The 15,458-nt window shown below is 31.5% G+C and overlaps 1 long non-coding RNA gene across 4 annotated transcripts in view; it reads right to left on the bottom strand.

Annotated features, from left to right (window-relative positions):
- LOC148602188 (uncharacterized) overlaps window positions 1-14,512 on the bottom strand; it is a 34,829-nt gene extending 20,317 nt beyond the window's left edge. The window contains exons 1-7 of one of the 4 annotated variants that reach the window (XR_015917370.1): window positions 12,173-14,512; window positions 11,363-11,453; window positions 10,247-10,332; window positions 5,380-6,773; window positions 4,370-4,475; window positions 2,610-3,961; window positions 1,010-1,096 (exon numbers count right to left, since the gene is read on the bottom strand). This is a non-coding gene — a long non-coding RNA (uncharacterized LOC148602188). The remainder of the gene's footprint in view (window positions 1-1,009; window positions 1,097-2,609; window positions 3,962-4,369; window positions 4,476-5,379; window positions 6,774-10,246; window positions 10,333-11,362; window positions 11,454-12,172) is intronic. The other 3 variants (XR_015917369.1, XR_015917371.1, XR_015917372.1) reach the window with 3 other exon arrangements.
- Between the last annotated feature and the right edge of the window lie 946 nt (window positions 14,513-15,458).

Below are 15,458 nucleotides of genomic sequence, written 5' to 3'. Positions count from 1 at the left end.
GAGATTAACAGTGAGATTAGCAGTTGATAACTTATCAGAAGTTCCCTCTAAATATTTGATGGGATCAGACCACCTATAACCACACACAATTAATCATCAATATACATGGTAAACAAACTTACACACTGTGCATCAAACAGTCACATGTGACGTGCTATTAGTATCTAATATTTCCAACAGTCCAATGACCATAAAAGGGACGACAAAAGATTTTCTCAAACTAGTCAAAAAGGAAAAATAATAGTTGACCGACGAAGAACATAACATAGTTTTATCAGATGCTCTTGTTTCCGTTAAAAAGGTGATTTATTGTCATTAAACAGTCCTAGTTTATACCTCGCATCTTCCCATAAGAACCTGAGATAAAGAATACTACCGACACTGTTGATTCAGCCTTATATCTTGACTTACACGTACAAATCGATGGTAAAGGAAACTATTGACAAAGAATACGACAAACGCGATGACTTTTCTTTCCGTATTGTCAACTTTCTTTTCAATTTCAAACTTTCTTTGCAACATTTCTTCAGTATTTGCGTATAAAGTTCACAAATCACAAATCATAAGTCAGAGCTTGCCGTTCCTTCACTTTTTGTATCACTCTATAATTCTTACAGTTAGACTTTTGGAAACATGGTTACTGATGCTTCCAGATTGAAGTCATCACAACAAAGTACATGGTCGTCATCAGGTACTCGTGGATAGTTACTGTGTTATCTGCACCATAATAACCTATTTGTTGAACGTCTATTTTTTCTTTTTTTTCGTCGACCTCGGACTTGACTTTTTATGAGCAACCAAGTTGGTGTTTCTAGAAAAGCAGAGGATGCCCACCCTACCAGTACACCTGGTCAATGCTCACAGTTTTAATTGTAATCGATAACATTCTTTTGATTTCCGCTGGAATCCTGGTTCAGTTGATTACTCTTTCTATGCATTTAAACAGTAGAAACCGTATTTCAATTGATTACAGAAGAGCTCACTGAATGTGTATTAATCTGATACTTACAATGTTTTATACTAGCAGTTACTCAACCTTATGAAACCATAATTCAACTCAAAAAAGTATAATTTGAGGATTTCTTCCGCCAAAATCCTGAAACAAATGCGATATCTATATAATGCCATTCTATTCCAGAATTTATTGAAAGCGAAATTCATAATCATTCCGGTATAAGGTTTAGCACTGTGTTAACAAGATGAGTTTATGTTTAATATGTAGCTAAGAATGACATAGAGTAAAAAGAAACAATGATTAACCCGAAATGACTGAAAGGTAAGATAAATATGCAGTGACAAAGTACTTTTTGTTGATAACAACACCTTGATTCTGCACATTTAGAGCAAGTACATGTTTTTATATCAGTTTCTTCCAAAAAGGTATAGTGTGAATGCAACATTTTTTTTCAAAAGCACTAAACAATAATTTATTTACTACCCGTCATATGCTATCTTGAAATACAAATAAGGAATGTCGGATAACTTTTATAAAATAATGTATACAGAGGAAGATGTTTACAAAATGCTGGAATTTTTAATCGACAACATATTTGTCCAGTGTGGTGGACGTGTTTTTCAACAAACAGTCGGCATTCCAATGGGAACAAATTATGCTCCTTTTCTTGCTGACCTATTCCGTCAATCTTATGAGGCTGTCTGTATAGCTGATCTGATCAGAAAGAAAGAATATCGTTTGGCTAGATCCTTCAATCTCAGTTTCCACTATATAGATGACGTATTATCTTTAAACAATCCTAATTTCGGGGATTTGATACATCGCATCTACCCAAAAGTACTTGAGATAAAGGATACTACAAACACTGTGAAGTCAGCCTCATATCTTGACCTACACATAGAAATCGATGATAAAGGAAACCTATTGACCAAACTTTACGACAAACGTGATGACATTTCGTTCAGAATTGTCAACTTTCCTTTCATCTGTGGCAACATCCCTTCGGCTCCTGTGTATGGAGTGTTCAAATCTCAATTCATACGTTATGCCAGAGCTTGCCGAAACTACGCAGACTTTTTGTTTCGCGCTAGAACTCTAACAAATAGGCTTCTGGTACAGGGTTATGTTGCTGCAAGATTGAAGTTATCACTACAGAAGTTTTATGGTCGTCATCATGAACTCGTGAATCGTTATGGTGTATCCATCAGCACCAGGAGAACTAATTTATTTGACGGGTCATAGGCTTCTTTTCCTCGTCCGTCTACCCCGGACTTGACTTTTTATGAGCAACTCGGCGGGTGTTTCTAGAAAAGCTACTCTACCGGTGCACCTGGTCCATGCTCCCAGTTTTTAGTGGAGTCCGCGTTCCTCATTTACTTTTGTAACTTTGTATGTATGATTTTAGTTTCTTTATGTTCTTTGTTGTGTATGTCTGTTTTCCATGTCTGGTCTTTGTCCCTGGATTAAATTCTTTTGATTACCGCTATTACCTTGGTTCCCTTGTATACTCTTTCATAACGAATCGTTTGCTTTAGTAGAAAACAAAGAAAATAAAAAGTCAAAGAATTGTCCCTAACTCTTAGTAATAACACTTTCAAATAAACTCATATTTGCCCATGAAGAAAACATCTTTTTCGTTTTCTTATAAACTTACCATTATATAATGATATTATTACATCCAGTGCAAAACATTTTATGCATATATGTTGGCGATTCAGAACATCTCAAACTGTCATGAATATGCCTATTTTCTGTTCAATAACACATCAGAATAAAGGGCTTTGTAGTTGATTTCTGCTGTAGTGCAAAGGACGGATACTTACGTTTTAACACAAGGGTTGTTGAAATTTTAATGCTTATCTTTGTTTCGCCCAAAAGAGTCTATTTTGAAGAAAGATTTCGCCCAAGTCCTTAAAAAGATACTGGATATTCATATCATGCCTTCGCTTTCCGATTATGTTTTGAAAGAAATTATTGTATACACTGATAGAACTACCCGCTGTAAAATGATTTTTTGTACCTTAATAATATGGTAACGAAAGATGATTCTCCCTATGACATGATTTAAATTTAAAGTAAATACATGTATGCAATTAACCTTACGAAACTATGTTTCGCACAAAAGAGCACAGTTTTTGAGTATTTGTTTCGTCCAAGTCTTGAAAAAAATACAGGATATTTATATAATGCCGTTGTATTTAAGAATTTACTCAAATGAAAAATATACTAATTCTGATATAAAGTTGAGCATTGCATTAAAAATGAGTTTGTGTTTAATATCTAGCTAAGAATGAAATACAGTAGAAAGAGTCAATAATTAACACTAAAATGGTTGAAAAGTAAGATAAATATGCTGTGACAAAATAGTTTTTGTTTACAACATCGAGATTCTGTACATATAAAGCAAGTCCATGTTTTTTTTTAATTCAGTTTCTCTAAGAAAAAGGTATAGTGTGACTACAACATTTTATTTGAAAAACAAAAAAAAACAAAAAACAAAAAACAAAAAACAAAAAAAAACAAAACAAAAAAACACTAAACAGTGATTTAGTTCCTACCCGTCATATGCTATCTTGAAGTACAAATTGAGAATGTCGGATATTTTTTTATAAAAAAGTGTTTTCATTACGAATCCAAAGCTTTAATAAAAAACAAAAAGAAAATAAATAGTGGAAGAATTGTCCCTAACTCTTAGAAACTACTCTATCAAAGTAACTCATATTTGCCAATGTAAAAACAGTTTTTTCGTTCTCGTATAAATTTACCATTATATAATGATGTTATTACATACAGTGCAAAAATTGTTATGCATATATGTTGGCAATTCAGAACATCTCAAACTGTCATGAACACATAAGAATTCCTTAATAAAGTGCTTTGCAGTTAATTTCTGCTGTAGTGTAAAAGACGGATACTTACGTTTTAATACAAGGGTTGTTGAAGTTTTCATGCTCATCTTTGTTTCGCCCAAAAGAGTCTATTTTGAGGAACGATTTCGCCCAAGTCCTTAAAAAATGCTGGATATTCATATCATGCCTTGGCTTTGCCATACTTGTTTTGAGAGAAATTATCGTTTACAACGATAGAGCTGCCCGTTGTAAAATGATTTTGTTACCTTAATAATACGGTAACGAACGATGATAAGATTAAAATTCAAAGTAAATACATGTATGCAATTAACCTTCGAAACTATGTTTCGCCCAAAAGTGCACAGTTTGAGTATTTGTTTCGCCCAAGTCCGGAAAAAATGCTGGATATTCATATCATGCCTTGGCTTTGCCATACTTGTTTTGAGAGAAATTATCGTTTACAACGATAGAGCTGCCCGTTGTAAAATGATTTTGTTACCTTAATAATACGGTAACGAAAGATGATATGATTAAAATTTAAAGTAAATACATGTATGCAATTTACCTTCGAAACTATGTTTCGCCCAAAAGTGCACAGTTTGAGTATTTGTTTCGCCCAAGTCCGGAGAAAAAATACAGGATATTCATATCATGCCTTCGCTATCCGATGCCTGTTTTGAGAGAAATTTTGTATACACTGATAGAGCTGCCCGCTGTAAAATGATTTTTTTTACCTTAAAAATATGGTAACGAACGATGATTCTCCCTACGATATGATTAAAATTTAAAGTAAATACATGTATGCAATTAACCTTACGAAACTATGTTTCGCCCAAAAGAACACAGTTTGAGTATTTGTTTCGCCCAAGTCCTGAGAAAAAATACAGGATAATTTCATGATGCTATTGTATTGTAGAATTTTTTGAAATGAAAAATACACTAATTATGATATAAAACTGAGCATTGCATTAAAACATGAGTTTTCGTTTAATATCTAGCTAAGAATAACCTTTAGTAGAAAGAGACAATGATTAACCCTTCAATGGTTGAAAAGTAAGATAAATATGCATTGACAAAATACTTTTTGTGAACAAGAACATCGAGATTCTGCACATATAGAGTAAGTCCATGTTTTTTCTTTATATCAGTTTCTCTAAAGAAAAGGTATAGTGAGAATATAATATTCTATTTTCAAAAGCACTAAACAATGACTTATTTACTACCCGTCAGATGCTATCTTGAACTACAAATTAGGAATGTCGGATAACTTTTATAAAAATGCGTTTTCATTACGAATCCAGGGCTTTAATAAAAAGAAAATAAATAGTGCAAGAATTGTCCCTAACTCTTAGAAACTACTCTATCAAAGTAACTCATATTTGCCAATGTAAAAACAGTTTTTTCGTTTTCGTATAAACTTACCATTATATAATGATGTTATTACATACAGTGCAAAAATTTTATACATATATGTTGGCGATTCAGAACATCTCAAACTGTCATGAACACATAAGAATTCCTTAATTAAGTGTTTTGCAGTTAATTTCTGCTGTAGTGTAAAAGACGGATACTTACGTTTTAATACAAAGGTTGTTGAAAGTTTCATGCTCATCTTTGTTTCGCCCAAAAGAGTCTATTTTGAGGAAAGATTTCGCCCAAGTCCTTAATAAAATACAGGATATTTATATCATGCCTTCGATTTCCGATACTTATTTTGACAAAAATTATTGTATTTACTGATAGAGCTTCCCGCTGTAAATTGATTTTTTTCTTTGATCTTAAACAAGTAGAAATTATCATATTGTAACGAACGATGATTCTCCCTAAGATATAATTAAAATTTAAAGTATGCAATCAAGTTAAAATACTTTCATCGGCAATATTGAAATTCTATACATAGTGTATGCATTCTTGCTACTTTCATTTCAAAATTTACAAATTGTTTCGAAGCCAATAATCAATAATTACTTACTCATAACAGATGAAAGTTTGAATTCCTCATTACACACACATATCGGGATAATGTAAATAACAAGAAAATCTAATTATCTCTACGGCTAGTGATAATTCATTCCAACAAAGAAATTTAGCAATAGAATTTTCTTAAATTCTAACACATTCACTATTACATGCCCGGACAATTATTTATTCATCAACCTAATATCTTTCAGCATCCGTCAACAAATCAATTCATAACTTCTAGTACAAGATATACTTGAAAGTTAACGCCTATTGTTTTGTTATGAAACAACCTACAAAAACTAATGCACAGATATGGGATCTTCTAAGAGAAGTCACTCGGATCAAATAAATATTTTTTTTTATCATTACATGTATGTCATCTCCAAGAATCATGAGCTCGAACGAATCGATACAAAACCAACATTTTATTGATCAAACATATTGTTGTTAACGGGTTCGGCCATTCTAAACATCTCAAAATTTTATGAGAACGCAATGTTTTTGTGCATTAAAGCATTAGAAGTCATCTAAAATAATATATGCATTGCAGTTGATCTGTGCTGAATTGTGTATATGTATGATATTTATGCTTACAATTAAAAGCTGTTCAGATATATTGTAAAAATATGTTTCGCCCGAAAGAGCGTATTTTAAGGAGAGGATTCTCCTAACTCATGAAAATGATACAATATATTTTTTATAATTTCATGAAAACGCAATGTTTTTGTGCATTCAAGCATTAGATACCGTCTTTAAATTTATTGCAGTTGAGTTTGACGAATGTGTAATATTAGGATACTTATAGTTTAAAACTCACAGTTCACTGGGAAGATTGTTCTATAAAGTAGCAGCTGCCTTGTCGAACCTACGATCACCGTGCGATTTCGTTTTCACTCTTGGCGTTTCAAGTGTCACAGATTTCTGGGAGCGTAGTGATCTTGATGGGCGGTATAGACTCAGAAGCTTTTGAAGATATGCTGGAGCTATACCATGCACATGATGCAGTGCTATAAAAAAGCATAAGATCAGTATGTATTGACATCGGAATTCAACAGGTAACCAGTGTAGGTCAATTAAACCAAGTGCTATTAGGTTATATTTTCTGCGCCGTAATATCAATTTGGCGGTAGCATTCTGAACTCTTTGAAGCTTGTTCAAGCTACTAGATTTCACGCCATATATAAGGGAGTTGCCGTATTCCAATCTCGATGTTAGAGTTTTGCAAGCACTGTCCGTAATGTAACAACGAATTCGGTCAATCTTTGCCCAAGTGTATCCGATAGGCTAAGAAAACATACAATGAACTCTGGACCCAAAAACAGGTCCCTGCAGAACGCCAAAGTTTAATTTGATCGAATTGGGTTGGATGGCTTCCTCGGATACTTGTTGAGTCCTTCTTTGTAAATACGAGAGAAACCATGAAAGAGCAGAATTTGCCGTAACGTCGTAATGTGCACGTAATAATCATGGGTTAATCATTGTTTCTTTTTTACTGTACGTCATCCTCAGCTAGATATTGAACATAAACTCATGTTGTTAATGCAATGCGAAACTTTATATCAGAATTAATATACTTTACATATCAGTAAATTCTGGAATACAACGGCATGATATAAACATCCTGCATTTATTTCTCAGGATAAGGGCGAAATAAATCCTCAAATTCTGCTATTTTAGTCGAAACATAGTTTCGCAGGGTTTTGTATCTGTTAGAATATGAGTTTATTGATCTATTCTATCACTGGCATTTTTAACACAGTAATGTTATGTTTTGAATTTTTATTTTTTAATGGAAACATTTTTTATTGTTTTTAATTCTTTTTATTTCATTCAAATGATAAATATATATATATTTTCTAGATATTTTTACTTTAGCTATAATTTTTAGATTCAGTAATTCATTCTTATCTTGGTTGAGCTTTAACAGCTTGCTCGTCATGCATGAGCTGATGTCCTCAACATAAGCTTCAATTCGTGTGGATATTTCGGACCAGTTGTCAATTGGTTCAATTACTAAATATATCTGCGAATCATTAGCGTAACAATGATAAAGCATGTCATGTTGTCTGAAAATTTGTATCTAATATTTTTATACTATTTAAATAATGTTTTAATAATTAATTATGCTTTAATTACATAATTTATAATTATGTTTTGTTTTTGTTCGTCTTTTTTTACTTTACAAATTTCTATATCTTAGATACATAATTACTGTTCTGAAAAATATTTCTCTTTTCACATTCTTTTGTATAATTGTAGGTGTTGATTACTACATACTTTGTATTGTATATCATTTGTATGCCGTAAAGCGCTTAGAGTAAATGCAGTTTAGATTGGCGCTATATAAATATTGTAAATAATAACTAAAAAAAATGGTGTTGTCATCACCAAGCTAATAGCTTAGACGAATGATTTATTTAGTATGCCTTAGAAGAAAACCCGATAATAAACAAGAAAAGTCTGATACATTTGATTACAAAGAAATAATTATATCAGTACGAATTTGTGGATAATAATGCATTACAAAACATTATTTATCCTACTTATTTCTCCATTGCATACCTCATAATTCGTTGACTTGAATTTTATATTTTTTCTGGCACAAAAGGAAGTGTAATCAAGAGAATCAAGATTCTAGCAGAAAACAAAAGAATATATACCAGGGACAAAAGCAGACATCAGTAACTGACACACACAACGAAGGACATGCAATAACCAAAATAATACTTTACCCTTAATGAAATGTTTTATTACAAATACTGCAACGACTAATGCAAGTGTAGCCTAGGTTATAGAATTTAATAAATCATAAATCGAAAAAAATAAAAATATGATAAAATTGTGTTTGCCATTGTTCAAATTGATATTATACTTGATATATTTGTGGAAAACGAATGCTTTATTCATTATACCTATCTGATCAGTATTGCATTTTATTATTCATCAAATTAAAAAGAAATAATAAGTTTGGAATGCAATAACGCGACAGATTTTTATTCTAACAAAAAAAAACTTAATTAAACACAAATGCCCATTTACATGTGTATAGGGAGCAGCAGAAGATTTGACATTCTTTCAATCAAACTTGTGAAGGATCGTTGTCTGATACGAAGTTATCTAAAGAAGAAGTATATACTTCCCCGGGTTGTATCAACCCTAGTATTATAAATCGTTTGTTGTATTTCTTATAAGTTACAAGTAATGATAATGCGACAGTAAACGACGCCTACATGATTCAGAAATGCCTCAGTAAATCTGCTTGTAACGACACCGAGTCACGATCTCAAGTTTTTTTTCTCCGTGGTTATTGAGTAAAGTGAGAATTTTCCTACTAAACAATGGACTCCTACAAAGCCCACAATGTAGCAATTGGTTGAATATTGCAGTTTATTTATACACCTGTCATCTCCGGTAGCCTTGATAGAGAATAATATTAATTTTCTAAGATATCTTTATCTTATATGACCGTAGTTGTTAATATTTTGACAAACATTTCTCTTTAATTACTTCTTCACATATCGACTGTACACGCTATGCAGTTTGACGACTAAATTGCTTAATGACATTCCTTTCATTATTAATTATTTCAACATTTCTTTCTGTATCTATTTGAAAGTGTAACATATCTATGACATAACATCTTGTTGTCAGAAAACAAGGACAAAAAGCAAATTATGTGTAAACAAAACACGTCAATATTTTATAAATTTGGTTTAACTAGGTCAACATAGTACATTATTATAGAAAGTTTTGTTATTGATTTCTATTTCTCATTGTCCCTTACTCTCAGAAACTACTCTATCAAAGTAACTCATATTTGCCAATGTAAAAAACAGCTTTTTCGTTTTCCTATATACTTACCATTATATAATGATGTTATTTCATACAGTGCAAAAAAAATTATACATATATGTTGGCAATTCAAAACATCTCAAACTGTTATGAATACATAAGAATTCCTAAATAAAGGGCTTTGCAGTTGATTTCTGCTGTAGTGTAAAAGACGGATACTTATTATTATTATTTTTATTCTTTAATTCAGTTTCTCTAAGAAAAAGGTATAGTTTGACTACAAAATTTTATTTTCAAAAGCAATAAGCATTGATTTATTTACTACCCGTCAAATGCCATCTTCTACTAAAAAGTAGGAATGTCAGATAATTTTTATAAAGAAAGTGTTTTCATTAGGGCTTTAGTGGGGAAAAAAAGAGAATAAATAGTCGAAGAATTGTCCCTAACTCTTAGCAATTACTCTATCAAATAAACTCATATTTGCCAATGTAAAAAAAACAAAAAACAGCTTTGTCGTTATCTTATAAACTTACCATTACTTAATGATGTTATTTCATAACATCACAAAAATTTTTACACATATATGTTGGCGATTCAGAACATCTCGAACTGTCATGAACACATAAAAATTCCTTAAGAAAGTGGTTTGCAGTTGTTTTCTGTTGTAATGTAAAAGACGGATACTTACGTTTTAATACAAGGGTTGTTGAAATTTCCATGCTTATCTTTGTTTCGCCTAAAGAGTCTATTTTGAGAAAAGATTTCGCCCAAGTCCTTAAAAAATAGAGGATATTCATATTATGCCTTCGCTTTCCGATACTTGTTTTGAGAGAAATTATTGTATACACTGATAGAGCAGCCCTCTGTAAAATGTTTTTTTTTATGATTAAAATTTAAAGTAAATACATGTATGCAATTTAATAAAATTACTTCGTTCGGCAAAATTGATATTCTGTACATAGTGTATACATTCTTGCTACTTTCATCTCAAAATTTACAAAATGTTTTCGAAGCCAAAAAACAATAATTACTTATTCATAACAGATGAAAGTTTGGATTTCTCATTTAACACACATAACGGGATAATGTAAATAAATAGAAAGTCTAATTATCTCTACGGCTTGTGATAATTCATTCCTACAAAAAAAAATAGCAATAGAATTATCTTAAATTTTAACACATTCATCAACCTTATATCTGTCAACATCCGTCAACAAATCAATTCATAACTTCTAGTACAAGATTTACAAGAAAGTTAGCGCCGATTGTTTTATTATGAAAACTACAAAAACTGATGCAAAGATATGGGATCATTTAAGAGCATTCATTCTGATCAAACAAAACATATTTTTATTAATGTCACCTCTGAGAATTATTAACTTGAACGTAACATTATTAAAATACAAAAAACAACAATTTAGTGATCATTTATTGATCAAACATATTGTCGCTAACGATATCGACTATACTAAAAATTACAATATTTCATGAGATCGCCATGTTTCTTTGCATTTAAGTATTAAAAGTCATTTAAAATAACAATTGCATTGCAGTTTATTTGTCCTGAATGTGTAAATGTATGAAACTTATGCTTACATTTAAAAGCTGTTCAGATATATTGTAAAAATATGTTTCACCCAAACGAGCGTATTGTGAGGAAAGGATTCGCCTGAATCCTGAAGAAGATACAATGTAATTTTAAAATCTCATTAATACGCAATGTGTTTGTGCAACTAAGCATTATATACCTTCTTAAAATTTATTGCTTTTGGGTTTAACGAATATATAATATTAGGATACTTACAGTTTCATATTCTAACAGATACGATACAATACATTGCGTAACTATGTTTCACCCAAAAGAGCATAGTTTGAGTATTTGTTTCGCCCGAGTCCTGAGAAAAAATAGAGGATATTTTCATAATGCCGTTGTATTCAAGAATTTACTGAAAAGAAAAATATACTAATTCTGATATAAAGTTTAGCATTGCATTAACAACATACGTTTATGTTTAATATCAAGCTAAGATTACATACATTAAAAAGAAACAATGATTAACCCTAAAATGATTGAAAGTTAAGATATATATGCAGTGACAAAATACGTTTCTTTTGAAAACGACATCTTAATTCTGCACATTTAGAGCAAGTACATGTTTTTATATCAGTTCGTCGCAAAAAGGAATAGTGCGAATGCAACATTTTCGTTTTCAAAAGCACTAAATAATAATTTATTTAATACCGGTCAGATGCTATCTTGAAATACAAATAGGGAATGTCGCATAACTTTTATGAAATAATGTATTCATTACAAATCCAGGGCTTTAGTAGAAAAAAAATGAATAGTCAAAGATTGTCCCTAACTCTTAGCAATAACACTTTCAAATAAACTCATATTTGCCAATGTAAAAAACAGCTTTTTCGTTTTCGTATAAACTTACCATTATATAATGATGCTTTTACATACATTGCAAAGATTATTATATATATATTGGCGATTCAGAACATCTCAAACTTTCATGAAAACACCATGTTTGGTTCGGTTCAATAACGAATTCCTTAATAAAGTGCTTTGCAGTTGATTTCTGCTGTAGTGTAAAAGACGAATACTTACGCTTTAATACACGCGATTTTGAAATTTTCATCCTCAACTTTGTTTCGCCCAAAAGAGTCTATTTTGAGGACAGATTTCGCCTAAGTCCTAAAAAGTACAGTATATTCATATAATGCCTTCGCTTTCCGATACTTACTTCGAGAGAAATTATTGAATACACTGATAGAGCTGGTGTTAAATGAACTTTTTCTTCGATTTTATCATGTGGTTAAGAAAAATGATTCTCCCTAAGATATAAGTAAAATTTAAAGTAAATCAATAAAATTAAAATACTTTCTTCGCCAATATTGAACTTCTATACATAGTGTTTACGTTCTTGGTACTTTCATTTTAAAATGAAGCAAGTAATCAATAATTACTTTATCATAACAGATGAAAGATTGACTTTCTCATTACACATTAATTTCGGATAATGTAAATAAAAGGAAATACTAAATATCTTTATTGCTCGTGATAATTCATTCCTACAAAGAAAGTTAGTAATAGAATGATCTTAATTTCTAACACATTCACCATTACATGTCCGGACAATTATGTATTCATTACCCTCATTTCTGTCAATATTCGTCAACATATCAATTCATTACTTCTAGAGCAAGATATAAGTCAAAGTTAACGCCAATTGTTTTATGAAGAAAACCACAAAAAAACTAATGCACAGATATGAAATCTTTTCACAGAATTCATTCAGATCAAACGTAGTATAGATTTTTTATAACTACAGTTGATTTCTGCTGAATTGTGTAAATGTAAGATAATTATGCTTACATTTAAAAGTTTGATTTTCTCATCACATAAAAATGTCGGATAATGTAAAGAAAAGGAAATACTAAATATAGCTGCGGCTCATGATAATTTATTCCTACATAGAAAATTAGTAATAGAATGATCTTAATTTCTTTCTCATTCACCATTACATGCCCGGGCAATCATGTATTCATCGAACTCATATCTCTCAACATCCGTCAACAAATCAATGCATAACTTCTAGTACAAGATATACTTTAAAGCTTACGCCTATTGATTTATTATGAAAATCACAACATCTAATGCACAGGTATGGGATCTTTTAAGAAAGTCACTCGGATCAAACAAATATTTTTTTATCACTACATGTATGTCATCTCCAAGAATCATGACCTCGAACGCATCAATATTAAGATACAAACCCAACATTTTATTGATCAAAAACATATTGTCGTTAACGGTTTCAGCCATTCTAAACATCTGAAAATTTTATGAGAACGCAATGTTTCTGTGCATTAAAGCATTAAGTTATCTAAAATAATATGTGCATTGCAGTTAATCTGTGCTGAATTGTGTATATGTATGATACTTATGCTTACATTTAAAAGCTGTTCAGATATATTGTAAAAAAATATGTTTCACCCGAAAAAGCGTATTTTGAGGAGAGGATTCTCCTAACTCATGAAAATGATACAATATATTTTTTTTTATAATTTCATGAAAACGCAATGTTTTTGTGCAATCAAGCATTAGATATCGTCTTTAAATTTATTGCAGTTGAGTTTAACGAATGTGTAATAATAGAATACTGACGGTTTTAAACTCGCAGTTTACTGGGAAGATTATTCCATAAAGTGGCAGCTGCCTTGTCGAACCTACGATCACCGTACGATTTCGTTTTCACTCTTGACGTTTCACGTGTCACAGAGTTCTGGGAGCGTAGTGATCTTGATGGGCAATATAGAGTCAGAAGCTTTTGGAGATATGCTGGAGCTATACCATGCAGTGCTATAAAGCATAAAAGCATAAGATAAGTTCGTATTTTCATTGGAATTCAACAGATAACCAGTGTAGGTCAGTTAAACCAAGTGCTATATGGTCATATTTCCTGCGCCGTGACATCAATCTGGTGGTAGCATTTTGAACTCTTTAAAGCTTGTCGTATTGTGCATGTAATAATTATGGGTTAATAATTGTTACCTTTTTACTGTATGCCATTCTTAGCTAGATATTAAACATAAACTCATGTTGCTAATGCAATGCTAAACCTTATATCAGAATTAATATACTTTACATATCAGTAAATTTTGGAACACAACGGCATGATATAAACATCCTGCTTTTTTTTTCAGGATTAGGGCGAAATAAATCTTCACATTGTGCTCTTTTAGTCAAAACATCTGTTTGTTTGTTGGGGTTTAACGTCCGAGCAGCAATATTTCAGCTATATTCAGACAATGAACATGAAATGGATGATAAAATGAACATGAAATGAAAAAAAAAGGATGGGTCACAAGGATAATAGGGTTGATTGCCACTGGAAAAAGAGGGGATGGTGAAGGTCGGGCAATTTAGTCTCCTGTGGCGGAGCGCAAAGGTTCCTACTCCTTTCGAATACCACAACAGGGTTCTTTAACGTGCGAAGAACGTGGCATCTTTCCCAACACGGTGCACCACTATGGTTTGCGGTCAGGTTTTCCGTATTATAGCCTGACAACCCCAGCATGTAACACGCCAGGGGTATCCCATTCCACCACCTGGGGCACACATCCCAGTTGCTCTGTGGGCAGAGCGCCTAGCCCCCGGCTAGGTTTCTGAGCACTATTTAGTCGCCTTATACGACAAGCTTAGCGCTGCTGCAGGCCTATGTTTTCAACACCCGGACCTGCACGGGGCTTTAGTCAAAACATAGTTTTGCAGGGGTTTGTATCTGTTACAATATGATTTTATTGATCTATTTTATCATTGGTATTTTTAACACAGTAATTTTATGTTTCGGAGTTTTATTTCATTTAAATGGAAATATTTGTTTTTATTGTTTTTAATTCTTCTTATTTCATTGAAATGATCAAAATATCTATTTTCTAGATATTTTTACTTTTGCTATAATTTTTAGATTCAGTAATACATTATTATCTTGGTTGAGCTTTAACAGATTGCTAGTCATCCATGAGCTGATGTCCTCAACATAAGCTTCAAGTCGTGTAGATATTTCGAACCAGTTGTTAATTGGTTCAATTACTAAATATATCTGCGAATCATTAGCGTAACAATGATAAAGTATGTCATGTCGTCTAAAAATTTCTATTTTTATACTATTTAAATAATGTTTTAATACTTAATTATCCTTTAATTACATAGTTTGTAATTTTTTTTTTTTTTTTTTTTTTTTTTTGTTCGTCTTTTCTTTTGTGGTTTTACACATTTCTATATCTAAGATACATAATTACTGTTCTGAAAAATATTTCTCCTTTCATTTTCTTTTGTATAATTTTAGGTGTTGATTACTAGATACTTTGTATTGTGTATCATTTATATG

Source organism: Perna viridis, chromosome 12 (assembly GCF_037379345.1).
Source record: "Perna viridis isolate PV_CMFRI_1.1 ecotype Kerala chromosome 12, ASM3737934v1, whole genome shotgun sequence".
In the NCBI taxonomy this organism is placed as follows: domain Eukaryota; kingdom Metazoa; phylum Mollusca; class Bivalvia; order Mytilida; family Mytilidae; genus Perna; species Perna viridis.
Note: the sequence above shows the minus strand (reverse complement) of the source record. Positions and strands in the feature narration are given on the sequence as shown.